Source organism: Suricata suricatta, chromosome 4, assembly GCF_006229205.1.
Source record: "Suricata suricatta isolate VVHF042 chromosome 4, meerkat_22Aug2017_6uvM2_HiC, whole genome shotgun sequence".
NCBI classification, from domain to species: Eukaryota; Metazoa; Chordata; class Mammalia; order Carnivora; family Herpestidae; genus Suricata; species Suricata suricatta.
This window is the reverse complement of record NC_043703.1, coordinates 46,547,951-46,561,211: the sequence shown is the minus strand read 5'-3', so window position 1 is coordinate 46,561,211 and position 13,261 is coordinate 46,547,951.

Below are 13,261 nucleotides of genomic sequence, written 5' to 3'. Positions count from 1 at the left end.
AAATGTTCAGGTCCTTTGACCACTTTTTAATTGGGTTGTTTGGTGGGTTTTTGTTGTTTTTGCTACTGAATTATATGAATTCATTGTATATTTGAGATATTAGTTCCTTATCAAACATATATTTTGGCATATATTTTTCTCACATTCCATAGGTTGCCTCTTCCTTTTGCCAATAGTTTCCTTATGGATGCTTTTCAGTTTGATGTCATACTATTTGTTTATTTTGGCTTTTGTTTCCTTTGCTGTTGGTGGCAAATTCAAAACAAAAACAAAAACAAAAACAAAAACAAAAAAAAACACACATCATTGCCAAAACTAATGTCAAAGACCTTACTTCTTTTTTTCTTCTAGGAATTTTATGATTTCATCTCTCATGGCTAAGTCTTTAATTAATTGTAAGTTAATTTTTGTGTCTGGTATAAGAAAACTCTCCAGTGTCACCCTTTTGTAGATGGCTGTCCAGTTTCTGCAGCACTATTTTTTGAAGAGATTATCCTTTCTCTGTTGTATGTTCTTGGCATCTTTGTTGTGAATTAATTGACCATGGATATATGGGTTTATTTCTGGCTCTCTTTATTGATCTATGGGACTGTTTTTATGCCACTACCATACTGTTTTTAGCACAGTAACTTTATAATATAGACTGTAACCAGTTAATGTGGTGTCTCCAGATTTGGTTGTCTTTCTCAAGATTGTTTTGGTTCCTTGGGTCTTGTGTAGTTCCATACAAATTTGAGAATTACTTGTTTTATTTCTGTGAATCTTCATAGTTATTAAATGGGGATAAAAATGCACTATCTTATTATCAGGATTGTTTTAAATGGCAAACTACAATGGTAAATATTGTAGAAGTGCAATGTATATGATTTTTAACTGCTTGAAAAAAGTTTCTAACCTTTCTATAGATCTAGAACTAGATCTAGACAGATAAATATATAGAGTCAACTCAGTTTTTTATATTATTTTGTTTTGTAGAGTTTCAGATTCTTTAAATCTCTTTGTTATCACTGATCTGTATCCTCACATTAGTAATAAAAAATATTTTGAACTTCAGAAAAATCTATGAATTTGTTATTTAATTTTTGCATCAATGTCTTTTATTTTTTAAAATTTTAATGCTTATTTATATTTGAGAGAGAGAGAGAGAGAGAGAGAGAGGATTTGACCAGGGGAGGGGCAGAGAGAGACAGAGACAGAACTTGAAACAGGCTTCAGGCTCTAATGTGTCAGCACAGAGCCTGATGCAGGGCTCAAATTCATGATCTGAGCTGAAGTCAGATGTCTAACAGACTAAACTACACAGAGGCCCCTGAATCGTCTTAGATATGGGCTCTGGGCTGTACTGAGTGGTTCAATATAGTGTAGCCTTTATGAGTAAAACAGATGCCTTTATGGGCCACCTGGGTAGTTCAGGTGGTTAAATGTCTGACTTGATTTCAGCTCAGGTCATGATCTCACAGCTTGTGAGTTTGAGCCCCGTGTTGGGCTCTTTACTGTCAGCACAGAGCCTGCTTGGGATTCTCTCTTTCTGCCCTTCCCTGGCATGCTCTTTCTCTCTCAAAATAAATAAATAAACTTTAAAATAATTTTTAAAAAGAACTTTTTTACTATGAATAAGGTTTGAAAATAAAACTTCAGGCTTGTGGTAGGAAGGCAGTTTTTAACAAACTTTTAAAGAGAAAGGAAGCTTAGGAAGGCATGTGGAGTAATGGTATAAAACCAATTAATATTTTAATACTTAATACTAAATTGAGTACACTGAGATTTCTTTCTCAGCAATAATGAAAATGGAAGATTTAACTGTCTGAAAACCTTCTTAAAAGTATCTCCAGTGGAGGGAAAAGCTAGCCAGCTGGCCCCTGTTCTGCTGCTATAACACATGCCGTGTTGCTGCCCTTACTGGTAAAGATGCTGAAAGCACACGGCTCCCAATAGCCCTGTGATGTTCTTGTCCCTCCTTGAGTGACCATGGAACAGTGATCCACAGGTACTTGAGAAGAGTCTAGCCTTTCTGTGTCTATGCTACAAACGTTTTCTGTAATGTTCTTCCATTTCGTACATCCCTGATTGGCCTCTGAGAGTTAAGATTTTAATTATATTTAAAAGCTCAAACTTTTCAAAAACCATCTTAATATACTCTGAATGCCATGATCTCACTTAAGAATTATAATGGCCTTTATGTATTGCCTGTGTGATGCATATTCATATTACCATTTTTTATAAACGTTATCTCATTTATTACACTATTAGGGCCTTGAGGTTATATATATCATATATATGATATATATGTCATATATATATATATATATATATATTTACATATGTAAAAATAATTTTGCATTGCAAACTCTCAAAGATTTTCCTTTGAATTAAAGCACCACTGTCTAATGAAATTTTCTAATGAAATGGTCTATTGGAAGAACGTTACAATGATAACTCTATGCTACTTCTGCTTTCTGTCATCTCAAAGTAGTTTAAAGAAATATTGTTTTCTTCTGATGTTCTAAATTTAATTGACAGTAACAGATTATAGTAAATTTCAGAGTCGCCCCCTTTTAGTTACTCTTGTCATTTTAAAAACCCCTCAGGGCACCTAGGTAGCTCAGTCAGTTGGGCATCTGACTCTTGATTTTGTCTCAGGTCATGATCCTTGGGTCATGGGATCAAGCCCCCATGATGAGCTGCTTAAGATCCTCTCTGTCTCCCTTTGCCCCCTCCCCCTGATCACTTGCTCACTCTCTCAAATCAAAAACTAAATAAATTCTAGAAAAGAAAAATAATGATAACTCAGCCTCTAAGGTAGAGATATGTATCTTTTGGCAAAGAAACTTCAAATGTTATATCTTAGAAAAACAGGACTGAAAGCTGATATGAGATCTAAAGAAATTGGAACATGCATACATGAGAATAAAAATTATTTTTACTTAAAATAAGTAATGGAGTATAGGTAATCAGAAGTGAGTTTATTCAAAAATAAGAAAGAAAAGGCTTGGAGAAAGTCATCATTAGTTTGGGGGTTATATAAAAAAGATCTTGCACAGTAAAAGTGAATAGTTTTTCTTTCTATTCACTGAATACAGGACAAGAGGGAATAGGCTTAAATTGCAGGAAAAGTAAGCCCTTGATTACTATGAGTGTCCTAAGCCACATGTGTTATCAGTGGAGGTTACAGTATGTCCGTCACTAAAAGTGTCTGAAACAAAGTCCTATATGAAAAACATCTCCAATAATTGAGGTACTATCCAAATTAAAGTCAGAGAAAGAAATTTGTGGTAAGATAGGGCCTCTTTCTTTTTTTTTTAATATTTTTAATGGTTTTTTATTTATTCTTGATACAGAGAGAGACAGAGCACGAGAGGGGGAGGGGCAGACAGAGAAGGAGACACAGAACCGGAAGCAGGCTCCAGGCTCTGAGCTAGCTGTCAGCACAGAGCCTGACACGGGGCTTGAACCCACGAACGTGAGATCTGACTTGAGCTGAAGCCGGAGACTTAACCGACTGAGCCACCCAGGTGCCCCAGATAGGGCCTCTTTCAATCCAGTCCCCAAAGTGAATGTATAAAATGAAAAATATATTTTAAAAATGTTTTTCAAAGTATAACTGTATATAAATTTTTTATTCAAACTTTTCTATATTTGAAAATTCTAAAAAATAATCATTTCACTTGATTTTCTTTGCCCAGTTGAAGTAAGTATTTCATGAAGGACAAAAACACAAACAAAACAGAGAATCTTGCCATGCAGGCAACTGCTATGGAAGGCCATATGTAATGAAATTATAAACAATTAGAATTAGAAACAAAATTAAATGCATTTATAGCTCTGATATCATTATGCCTTTTAATATGGGGATAGTCATATCTCATACTTCAGGGCAAAAAGTAATTGCTGGAAGAATGAGAGGGGACTTTTTTATTTCATATTCAAATATTCTAACATTTTTTTATTTGACACTTGTGGATTCTACTCCTTATTTATGTTATTTATTATTTATAGGACTGCACTAGCCTGTGATACTGAAGGCATCTCATAGATGCTATGCAAACAGTCCAATGAGGCTATACTTCGTTGAAATAGAGTAAGAGGTCATAAAGTAGTATTTTGCCTTTGAGAAAGATGAAACTAGATAAATGAACTAAACATGATGCTTTGATAAAAATATTTTAAAAATAACAGTGACTTTTATGCAAAATAAAATGTCATTAAATCACATTATTTTAGGAGACAATAAAAATTCTGTTGGCATATAGAGTGTTGCAGTTATTAACATGTTCATGTTGTGATTTAGAATAATGGGAAGTCTTTTTGTAGCTCGAAGGAGTAAGTGTTCCTAGCACAGAGGGCATAAAAGAAAAGAGTTTTTGAGCTGAACATGCTCACTGGAGGAAGTCAGTGTTGCAAAGTCTTTTGTTTTAGTTGTCTTGAGAGGTATGAATTAGAAAACCAAAGCAAGATATCAATTAAATTTAAAAAAATGATGTATAATAGGAATAATTGCATGCATTATTTTTACCTCCAGAAGACTTCAAAGCTATAAAAAAATATTAGAGAGTAAAAACTAAATTATTCTAAGTCCCTATCAGAGGTTTAAATAAAATTATTTCTCAACATTCCTCCCCCCAGCTTTAATTATTCTTTGCTTCTTTTGTTTTCTTTTAAAAATTTTCCCGGATTATTTAGTTATAATTGACAAATAAAAGTTGCATACATATGATATACAACATGATGTTTCGATATACATATATAATGTGAAATGGTTACCACAATCAAGCTAATTAACACACCCATCACTTTACATAGTTCCCGTGCGTGTGTGTATGTGTGTGTGGTAAGAACACGTGAGATCTACTCTCTTAGCAAATTTCAGGTATGCAACACTAGCGTGAACTCCAAAATGTATTAAACCTGCATAACTGAGACCTTGTAATCCTTGACCAACATCTTCCCACTTCCTCCACTGCCTTCCCCCACCAGCTCCTGGCAATCACCATTTTATAAGAATAAGTATGAGTTATAATTTTCTAGATTCCATATAAAATCATGCAATCTTTGTATGTCCTCCAAGTTCACTCATGTTTCACAAATTATAGCATTTCTTTTCTTTTTCTTTTTCTTTTTATTTTTCTTTTTAGAGAAAGAGAGTATGTGTGAGTGAGCTGGGGAGGGGCAAAGAGGAAGACACAGAATCCAAAGGAGGCTCCAGGGTCCAAGCTGTCAGCACAGAGCCTGACACGGGGCTCCAACTCACAAAGTGTGAGATCATGACCTGAGCCAAAGTCAGACACTCAACTGAGTGAGCCACCCAGGTGCCCGAGTATTTCCTTTCTTAAGGATGAATAATATACTTGCCCCCATATAGATATATTCAGTTTTCTCAGTGCCATTTATTGAAGACACTGTCCTTTTCCCATTGCATATTCTTAGCATCTTTGCTGAAAATTAGTTGTCTATAAATACATGGATTTATTTCTGGGCCCTATACACTGTTCAATGGGTCTATATACCTGTTTTTATGCTACTACCATGCTTTTTGGACTTTTAGAGCTTTGTAGTATCTTTTTTTTAACAATTTTTTTTTACATTATTTATTTTTGAGAGACAGAGAGAGATAGAGCGTGAACAGGGGAGGGGCAGAGAGAGAGGGAGACACAGAATCGGAAGCAGGCTCCAGGCTCTGAGCTGTCAGCACAGAGCCAGATGCGGGGCTCGAACCCACAAACTGTGAGATCATGACCTGAGCCGAAGTCAGACGCTTAACTGACTGAGCCGCCCAGGCGCCCCTTGTAGTATCTTTTGAAATCAGGTAGTGTGGTGCCTCCAGCTTTATTATTAACACACAAGGTTGCTTTCACTTTTTTTACTGTGTCCTACAAATTTTAGATTTTTTTCTATTTCTGTGAAATATAACATTGGGATATTGATAGGGATTCCTTATATCCATGGATGATTTTGGATCATATGGACATTTTAATATAATTCTTTCAATCCCTGAACACAGGATATCTTTCCTTTTATTTGTTTCTTTTTCTAGTCTCATCAATGTATTATAGTTTTCAGCGTGCAAATCTTTCTCCTCCTTGGTTAAATTTATCCCTGTCTTATTTTCTTAATGTCGTTGTAAAAGAAATGTTTGATTACTTTTGTTTTGGGGTAGTTCATTGTTACTGTATAGAAATACAACTGATTTTTTATATGTTGATTTTGTATCCTGCAACTTTGCTGAACCCATTTTTTTTAATGAGATCTTTATAATCATTTCATCTGTGAAAAGAGATAATTTTATTTCATCCTTTATGATTTGGATGCCTTTTACTTATTTTTCCTGCCAAATGCTCCAGCAATATAGGACTTTAGTACTATATTGAATAGAAGTGGCAAGAGTGGTTTTCTTATCTGGTTTCAAAACTAAAAAGAAAAGCTTTTAGGTTTTCAGCATTGAGTATGATGTTAACTGTGGGATTGTCACATATGACCTTTATTATGTTGTGATACATTCCATTTATACATAATTTGTTGTTTTGATCATGAAAATATGTTGAATTTTGTAATGTTTTTTCTGCATCTATTGATATGATTTTTTCTTTAGTACTGTTAGTGTGGTATATTACATTTATTGATTTTGTATGTTTGTCCAACCTTGCATCCCAGGGATAAATCCCACTTGATTATGGTATAAGATTCTTTAATTAAAGCTTCTAAATTCAGTTTGCTAGTATCTGTTAGGGTTCTGTAATTTTTTTTAAATTTTTTAACACTTTATTTTTTTGAGAGTGAGAGAGCATGAGCAGGGGAGGGTCAGAGAGAGAGGGAGACACAGAACCCTAAGACCGGCTCCAGGCTCTGAGCTAGCTGTCAACACAGAGCCCGACATGGGGCTCAAATCCCCAAACTGTGAGATCATGGCCTGAACCAAAGTCGGATGCTTAACTGACTGAGTCACTCAGGTGCCCTGGTTCTGTCATTTTTAAAGATACAAACTCATGTGTCGTCTTTTTATGGTATTTTTAGAGTGTTTTTATTTTAAAACAAATACATGGTAGGTATTAAAAGTGAGACATTTTTGAAAAACATTAACAGAGAAAGAAAATGTGACCCATAAACCTATGTCCCTGGAGGATAGGAATTCGGTGTTTTTATTTGGCTTTTTTTTAAACAGATGTACGAAGAGCCCTCTATGTGTTATTTGTACATATATGTAGACATTAAAACAAAATTTTGATATTCGACATTCTTTTGCTACTTTTTTCACAAGTTACTATAGTGACCTGTAGATCTCATTCACTTTAAGAGCTTTAAGAGTTTCATTTAAGTTTATGATTTTGTTTAACAAGTATAGTTCCAAAACAAGTTTAGGGCAAGTTATTTGAATAAGTTGGCCATAGAATAAAACCACCACAGAAGTCTCTGGCCAGGTAACTGTCTTCAAGCCTAGGTGTGTGGCTTTAGAAATAGTGCACATGACCATAAACCAAGAATCCACTCAATTTTACATTCAATTTCTAAATCTGGAAATCATTCACAATTGCAAAATACTAACATCTTTTAAAGTAAAAATCATGGGCCTCCTGGGTGGCTCAGTTGATTAAGCATATGACTCTTGATTTCTGCTCAGGTCATGATCTCACAATTAATGAGATGGAACCCTGTGTGGGGTTCTGTACTGACTGCACAGGACTTCTTGGGATTTTCTCCCCTCCCCAACCCCCCCATCCCTCCCCTGTTCATGTGTGCATGTATGCTCGCGCTCCCTCTCTCTCTCTCTCTCTCTCTCTCAAAATAAATAAACATTTATAAAAGATGAATGAGTGAAGTAAAAATCCTGTCTCTCCATGTTTCTATAAGAAACTCAGTCCTATAAAGTTCAGAAACTAGAAACGGAACAGAATCTATAAGGAGAGAAGTTAAGTCCCTGAAGCAGTGAGAATGGGCAAGATTCTGGGCCTGCAACACTTCTCTTATGCAAATGCTAGATGTCCCTGTCCTGTGCACCGGACAGGGGTGTCAGCAGTGTCCCTTTCCTTGCATGTAACATATGAAGAAGAGAAACCAAGACCTATTGCTTCTAGGGGCCATAATTCTGTAAGTTACACCAAAAAATGTAGCTCTTTTTCCCTCCCCAAGTTCTCTCACTCCAGAAACAGTGTAGCACGTCTGTATCTTCACTCTCCTAAGTCACCGTTGAGTTCTGTTCCCCCATACACATTAGCCTGGATCTAATTCTCAATTGGCATGTGTGACTGGCAGAGGTTAGTGTGGTAGCCAAGTATCAACATGGTAGAAGAAATAGGTATGTCCACTCTCAACCAAGCATGGTTTAGTCTTTTTAGACCATACAAAGTGTCATCTGGTGTTTGAATAAGAGGGAAACAAAATAAGGTAATGTTTTATGAACATGTTTTGAAAACAGCAATATGAATTTATGTAACCTTAAATATTCACCTTTTCAACCCACAAGTAAATTTTAAGGGTAGTTCAAAATTTAGGATGCCTAAATGTATTAAAGCTCTGTGTTAATTGAAGATAATAGAACAAAAAGTCAAACAGAAGGAGAAGGAAAGGAAACTCATAAGAGTGGATAGATTGGTTTGAATAGGATGATTTAGGTAGTCAGTTCTTTTCTTCATTTTCAAATTAGACATGTGATATAATGAATTAAGTAGCTTCTTGAAGATAATATGAGTAATATAAGAATTCTAATAATCATGATTTGTTGCAATAGTTAATTTTAATATGGGAATTAATAAAGGGAAGGGACTTTGAATGTCATCAGCACTCATCAATTGTAGCATAAAAATGATAATATTATAGTTTATATATATAAATACATACCTTACTAATAATTTCCTTTAAAAGGAAAAGTATTATTTTACCAACATGTCCTTTTATATTGAGTTAATTTTTTAAGTTAATCATTTATATTGAGAGAGAGAGAGAAAAAGAGAGTACGAGCAGGGGAGGAGCAGAGAGAAGGAGAGAGAGAATCCCAAGCAGGCTCCATGCTATCAGCACAAAGCACAGTGTGAGGCTCGAACTCACAAACCATGAGGTCATGACCTGAGCTGAAGTTGAGTCAGACACTTAATTAACTTGAGCTACCCAGGTGTACCTGGAATTCATATTTTTAAACTAGAATCAGATTAGATAATTCTTCTCCCTACAGTAAAGTGTGTGAGTATATATGAGCATATGTTAATGTGCATATGTACACCTATACACACCCTAACATTCCATTTCAAATCAATGTACTTAAGTACATTATCTTATAATATATCTATAACAAATATTCAGGAGACAAGTGGATGACCCCTGTAAAGCATGGTTTCCTCCACTAATAGGAAAGCTACTCCTCATAGAGCTGTAGAATGAAGAATGACATAAGGAAACCCAAAGTCTAGCAGACAAATCCTGGATGTTTGGTAATTTTGTTTGCCTTCCCTTTAATTCAAACATGAGCAATTTATGCAAAAATGCTTCTACGGTATACATAGTACTGCTAATAAATGAATGACTGCAGTTAATAATGCCAAAATCATAATTGAAGTATTTTTGGCTAATATTTCTCTTATGAGACCATTACTTTGAGTTAAGGATATAGCCACTTAGCCTTAAATTGGCATTTATCAACCAAGAGAATTTAATCAGAAAGAGATTTGATATCCTAACTATAATATTTCAAGCTAGTGACCAAAGGAGCACTATATTTTGTCAAAAATTTGTCTGCACCTGTTCAAAAGATCATATGGTTCTTATCCTTTCTTTAATGTGGTATATCATATTGGTTGATTTGTGAATATTGAACCACCCCTGCTGCCCAAAAGTAAATGCCACTGATCGCAATGATGTATTGTTGAGTTCAATTTGCTAGTATCTTGTTGAAAATTTTTGCATCCATGTTCATTAGGGGTATCAACCTATAATTCTCTTTTTTAGTGGGTCCTTTGTCTGGTTTTGAAATCAAGGTAATGCTGGCTTCATAGAATGAATTTGGAAATTTTCCTTTCATTTCTATTTTTTGGAATAGTAAGAAAAATAGATATTAACTTTTCTTTAAATGTCTGGTAGAATTCCCCTGGAAAACCAACTGGCCTTGGCATTTTGGGGGGAGATTTTTGATTACTGAATCAGATATGTTGCTACTATTCAAATGATCTGTCTCTTCCAGTTTCAATTTGGGGGAGAAGGTGTCTTTCTAGGGTTTTGCTCATTCCTTTCAGATTGCCCAGTTTGTTGGCATGTAAATTTCCATAATCTCTTACAATTGTTTTTCTGTGGTGTTGGTTGTTATCTCTCCTTTTTCCTTTGAGATTTTTTTTTATTTGGGTCCTTTCTTTTTTTCTTTTTGGTAAGTCTGGCTAGGGGTTGATCAATTTTATTAATTCTTTCAAAAAACTAACTCTTAGTTTCACTGATATGTTCTTTGTTTTTGTTTATTTGTTTGTTTCTATATTATTTATTTCTGCTCTAATATTTATTATTTCCCTCCTGCTTTAGGCTTCATTTGCTGTTCCTTCTCTAACTCGTTTAGATGCAAGGTTAGATTGTATATTTGAGACTTTCCTTGCTTCTTGAGGTAGATCTGTATTGCAATTTACTTCCCTCTTAAGATTGCCTTTGTGGTGTCCCAAAGGTTTTTGTCTGTTTTCATTTTTATGTCCTTCCATGTACTTTTTAAAAATTTATTCTTCAATTTGCTGGTAAACTGACTCATTCTTTAGTAAGACGTCCTTTAACCTTCATGTATTTATAGTCTTTCCAAATGTTTTCTTGTGGTTGACTCCCATTTTCATAGTGTTTTGGTCAGAAAAGATGCATGGTATGATCTCAAACTTTTTGTATATGTTGGGAACTGATTTGTGTTCAAGTATGTGATCTATTCTGAAGAATGTTCCCTGTGCACTCAAGAAGAATGTATATTCTGTGGGTTTAGGATGAAATGTTCCGACTATATATGTTCAGTCCATCTGGTCCAGTGTGTCATTCAAAGCCATCATTTCCTTGTTGATTTTCTGCTTAGATAATCTGCCCATTGCTATAAATGGAATGTGAAAGTCTCCTACTATTGTGTTATTATCAATGAGTTTCTTTATGTTATCAATTTATATATTAGAATGTTTTCAAATTGGGGACATAAATATTTACAGTTTTAGGATGTTTTTGCTGGACTGACACCTTTATTATTATATAATGTCCATCTTCATGTCTTGCTGAGGCTTTGGTTTATTCTAGTTTTCCTGATATAAGTATGGCTATTCAGGCTTCTTTTTAAAATATTCATTAGCATGACAGATAGTTCTCCATCCCTTCTCTATCTTTTTTTAAAAAAAATTTATATCGTTTTTAATTTAATTTTGAGAGATAGAGGGAGACAGTGCACGCAGGGGAGGGTCAGAGAGAGAGGGAGATTGAGAATCTGAAGCAGGCTCCAGGCTCTGAGCTAGCTGTCAGCACAGAGCCTGACCCGGGGCTTGAACCCACGAACCGTGAGATCATGCCCTAAGTGGAAGCCAGACGCTTAACCAACTGAGCCACCCAGGTGCTCCTCCCTTCACTTTCAATTTTGATATATCTTTAGGTCTAAAATGAGCCTTTTATAGTAAACATATAGATGCATATTACTTTTTTTTTTTTTATCCAGTCTGATACCCTATGTCTTTGGACTGGAGCATTTAGTCATTTTTACATTCAGAGTAATTATTGATAGAAATGAATTAAGGCTTTTGTGTTACCTGGAAAGTTGTTGTTTCTGGTGATCTCTGTTTCTTCCTATTCTATGTTGTTTTTAGTCCTTTCTGTGCCCATACCCCCACTCAAAGAGTCCTCTTTAATATTTCTTGCAGGGCTGGTTTAGTGGTCATGAGCTCCTTTTGTTTTTGTTTGTCTGGGAAACTCTTTATCTCTCCTATTCTAAATGACAGCCATGCTAGATAAAGTATTCCTGGCTACATCTTTTCCCATTCTGTTCATTGAATATAACATGTTACTCCCTTGTGGTCTGCCAAGTTTCTGTGGACAGATCTGCTGTGATCCTGATTTATCTTCCCTTGTAGGTTAAGGACTTTTTTTTCCTTTGCTGCTTCCAATATACTTTCTTTGTCTGTGTATTTTGTGAATTTGACTATGATATGTCTTGATGATGGCCAACTTTTGTTGAATTTAATGGAAGTTCTCTGTGCTTCTTGGATTTCATTGTCTGTGCCCTTCCCCAGGTTAGGGAAATTCTCAGCTACAATTGCTCAAATAAATCTACCATTTTTTGTCTCACTTCATCTTCTGGGACTCCTATGATATAAATGTTATTACAATTTAAGGAGTCTCTGAATTCCCTAAGTCTACATTCATGATTCAATACCCTTCTTTCCCTCTTCTTTTCAGCTCTATTATTTTCTATAATTTTATCTTCTCTATCATTAATTCATTCCTCTGATCATCCATCCTTGTTGTCATGGCTTCTATTTAGGTTTGCATCTTGGTTATAGAATTTTTCATTCTCATCTAAGTATTTTTTAGTTCTTTCATCTCTGCATAAAGGGATTCTATAGTGCTTTTTATGCTTTTTTCACATTAAGGTTGTATTGTTATAAATGTTTTAAATTCTAGTTCAGACATCTTACTTATATCTGTATTGATTAAGTCCCTGGCCATTACTTCTTCCTATTTTTATTTTTTGGGTAAATTCCTCCATGTTGTCATATTGTCAAGGTCAAAAAAAGGATGCTAGATTCTAAGTATGTTTTGGTCTGTTTGTTAAAAAAAAAAAGCTCTGTGTGTGTATAAAATAAATTTTTTAAAATTTAAAAATTAAAAAAATTGTTTTTTCTGTATCCCAAGGAAAAACAAAACAAAGAAAGGTAGATCCTATTTCCCCTAAAGCTGAAGGTTAATGGTACCCTATGATCAGTCCACAATGTGTGCCAGTGGTTTGTGCTGGTCTTCTTTGGGTAGGGCCTGGTGCAAGGATACTCAGGCCAACTTGCGCTAGTGGAGATGCACCTACAGGGCACAGCGAGGCGGGGCTTGGTGTAAGCAGTTCTGGCCTCCACTTGGTGGCACTGTTTTACACACTGAAGTTGGTCAGTGCTGATGGATGCAGTGAAAATCTCCCACTCAGTCCTCCCTGGAGAAGGGAGCTCCTGCCCACCGCTCTTCAGGAAGCCCTCACAGAAGAACAAACAATCATCTCTCTTCTTCAGGAAGCCCTCACAGAAGAACAAACAATCATCTCTCTTGTGTCCCTGATTCCCATCAGATCCCTGCCTTTATC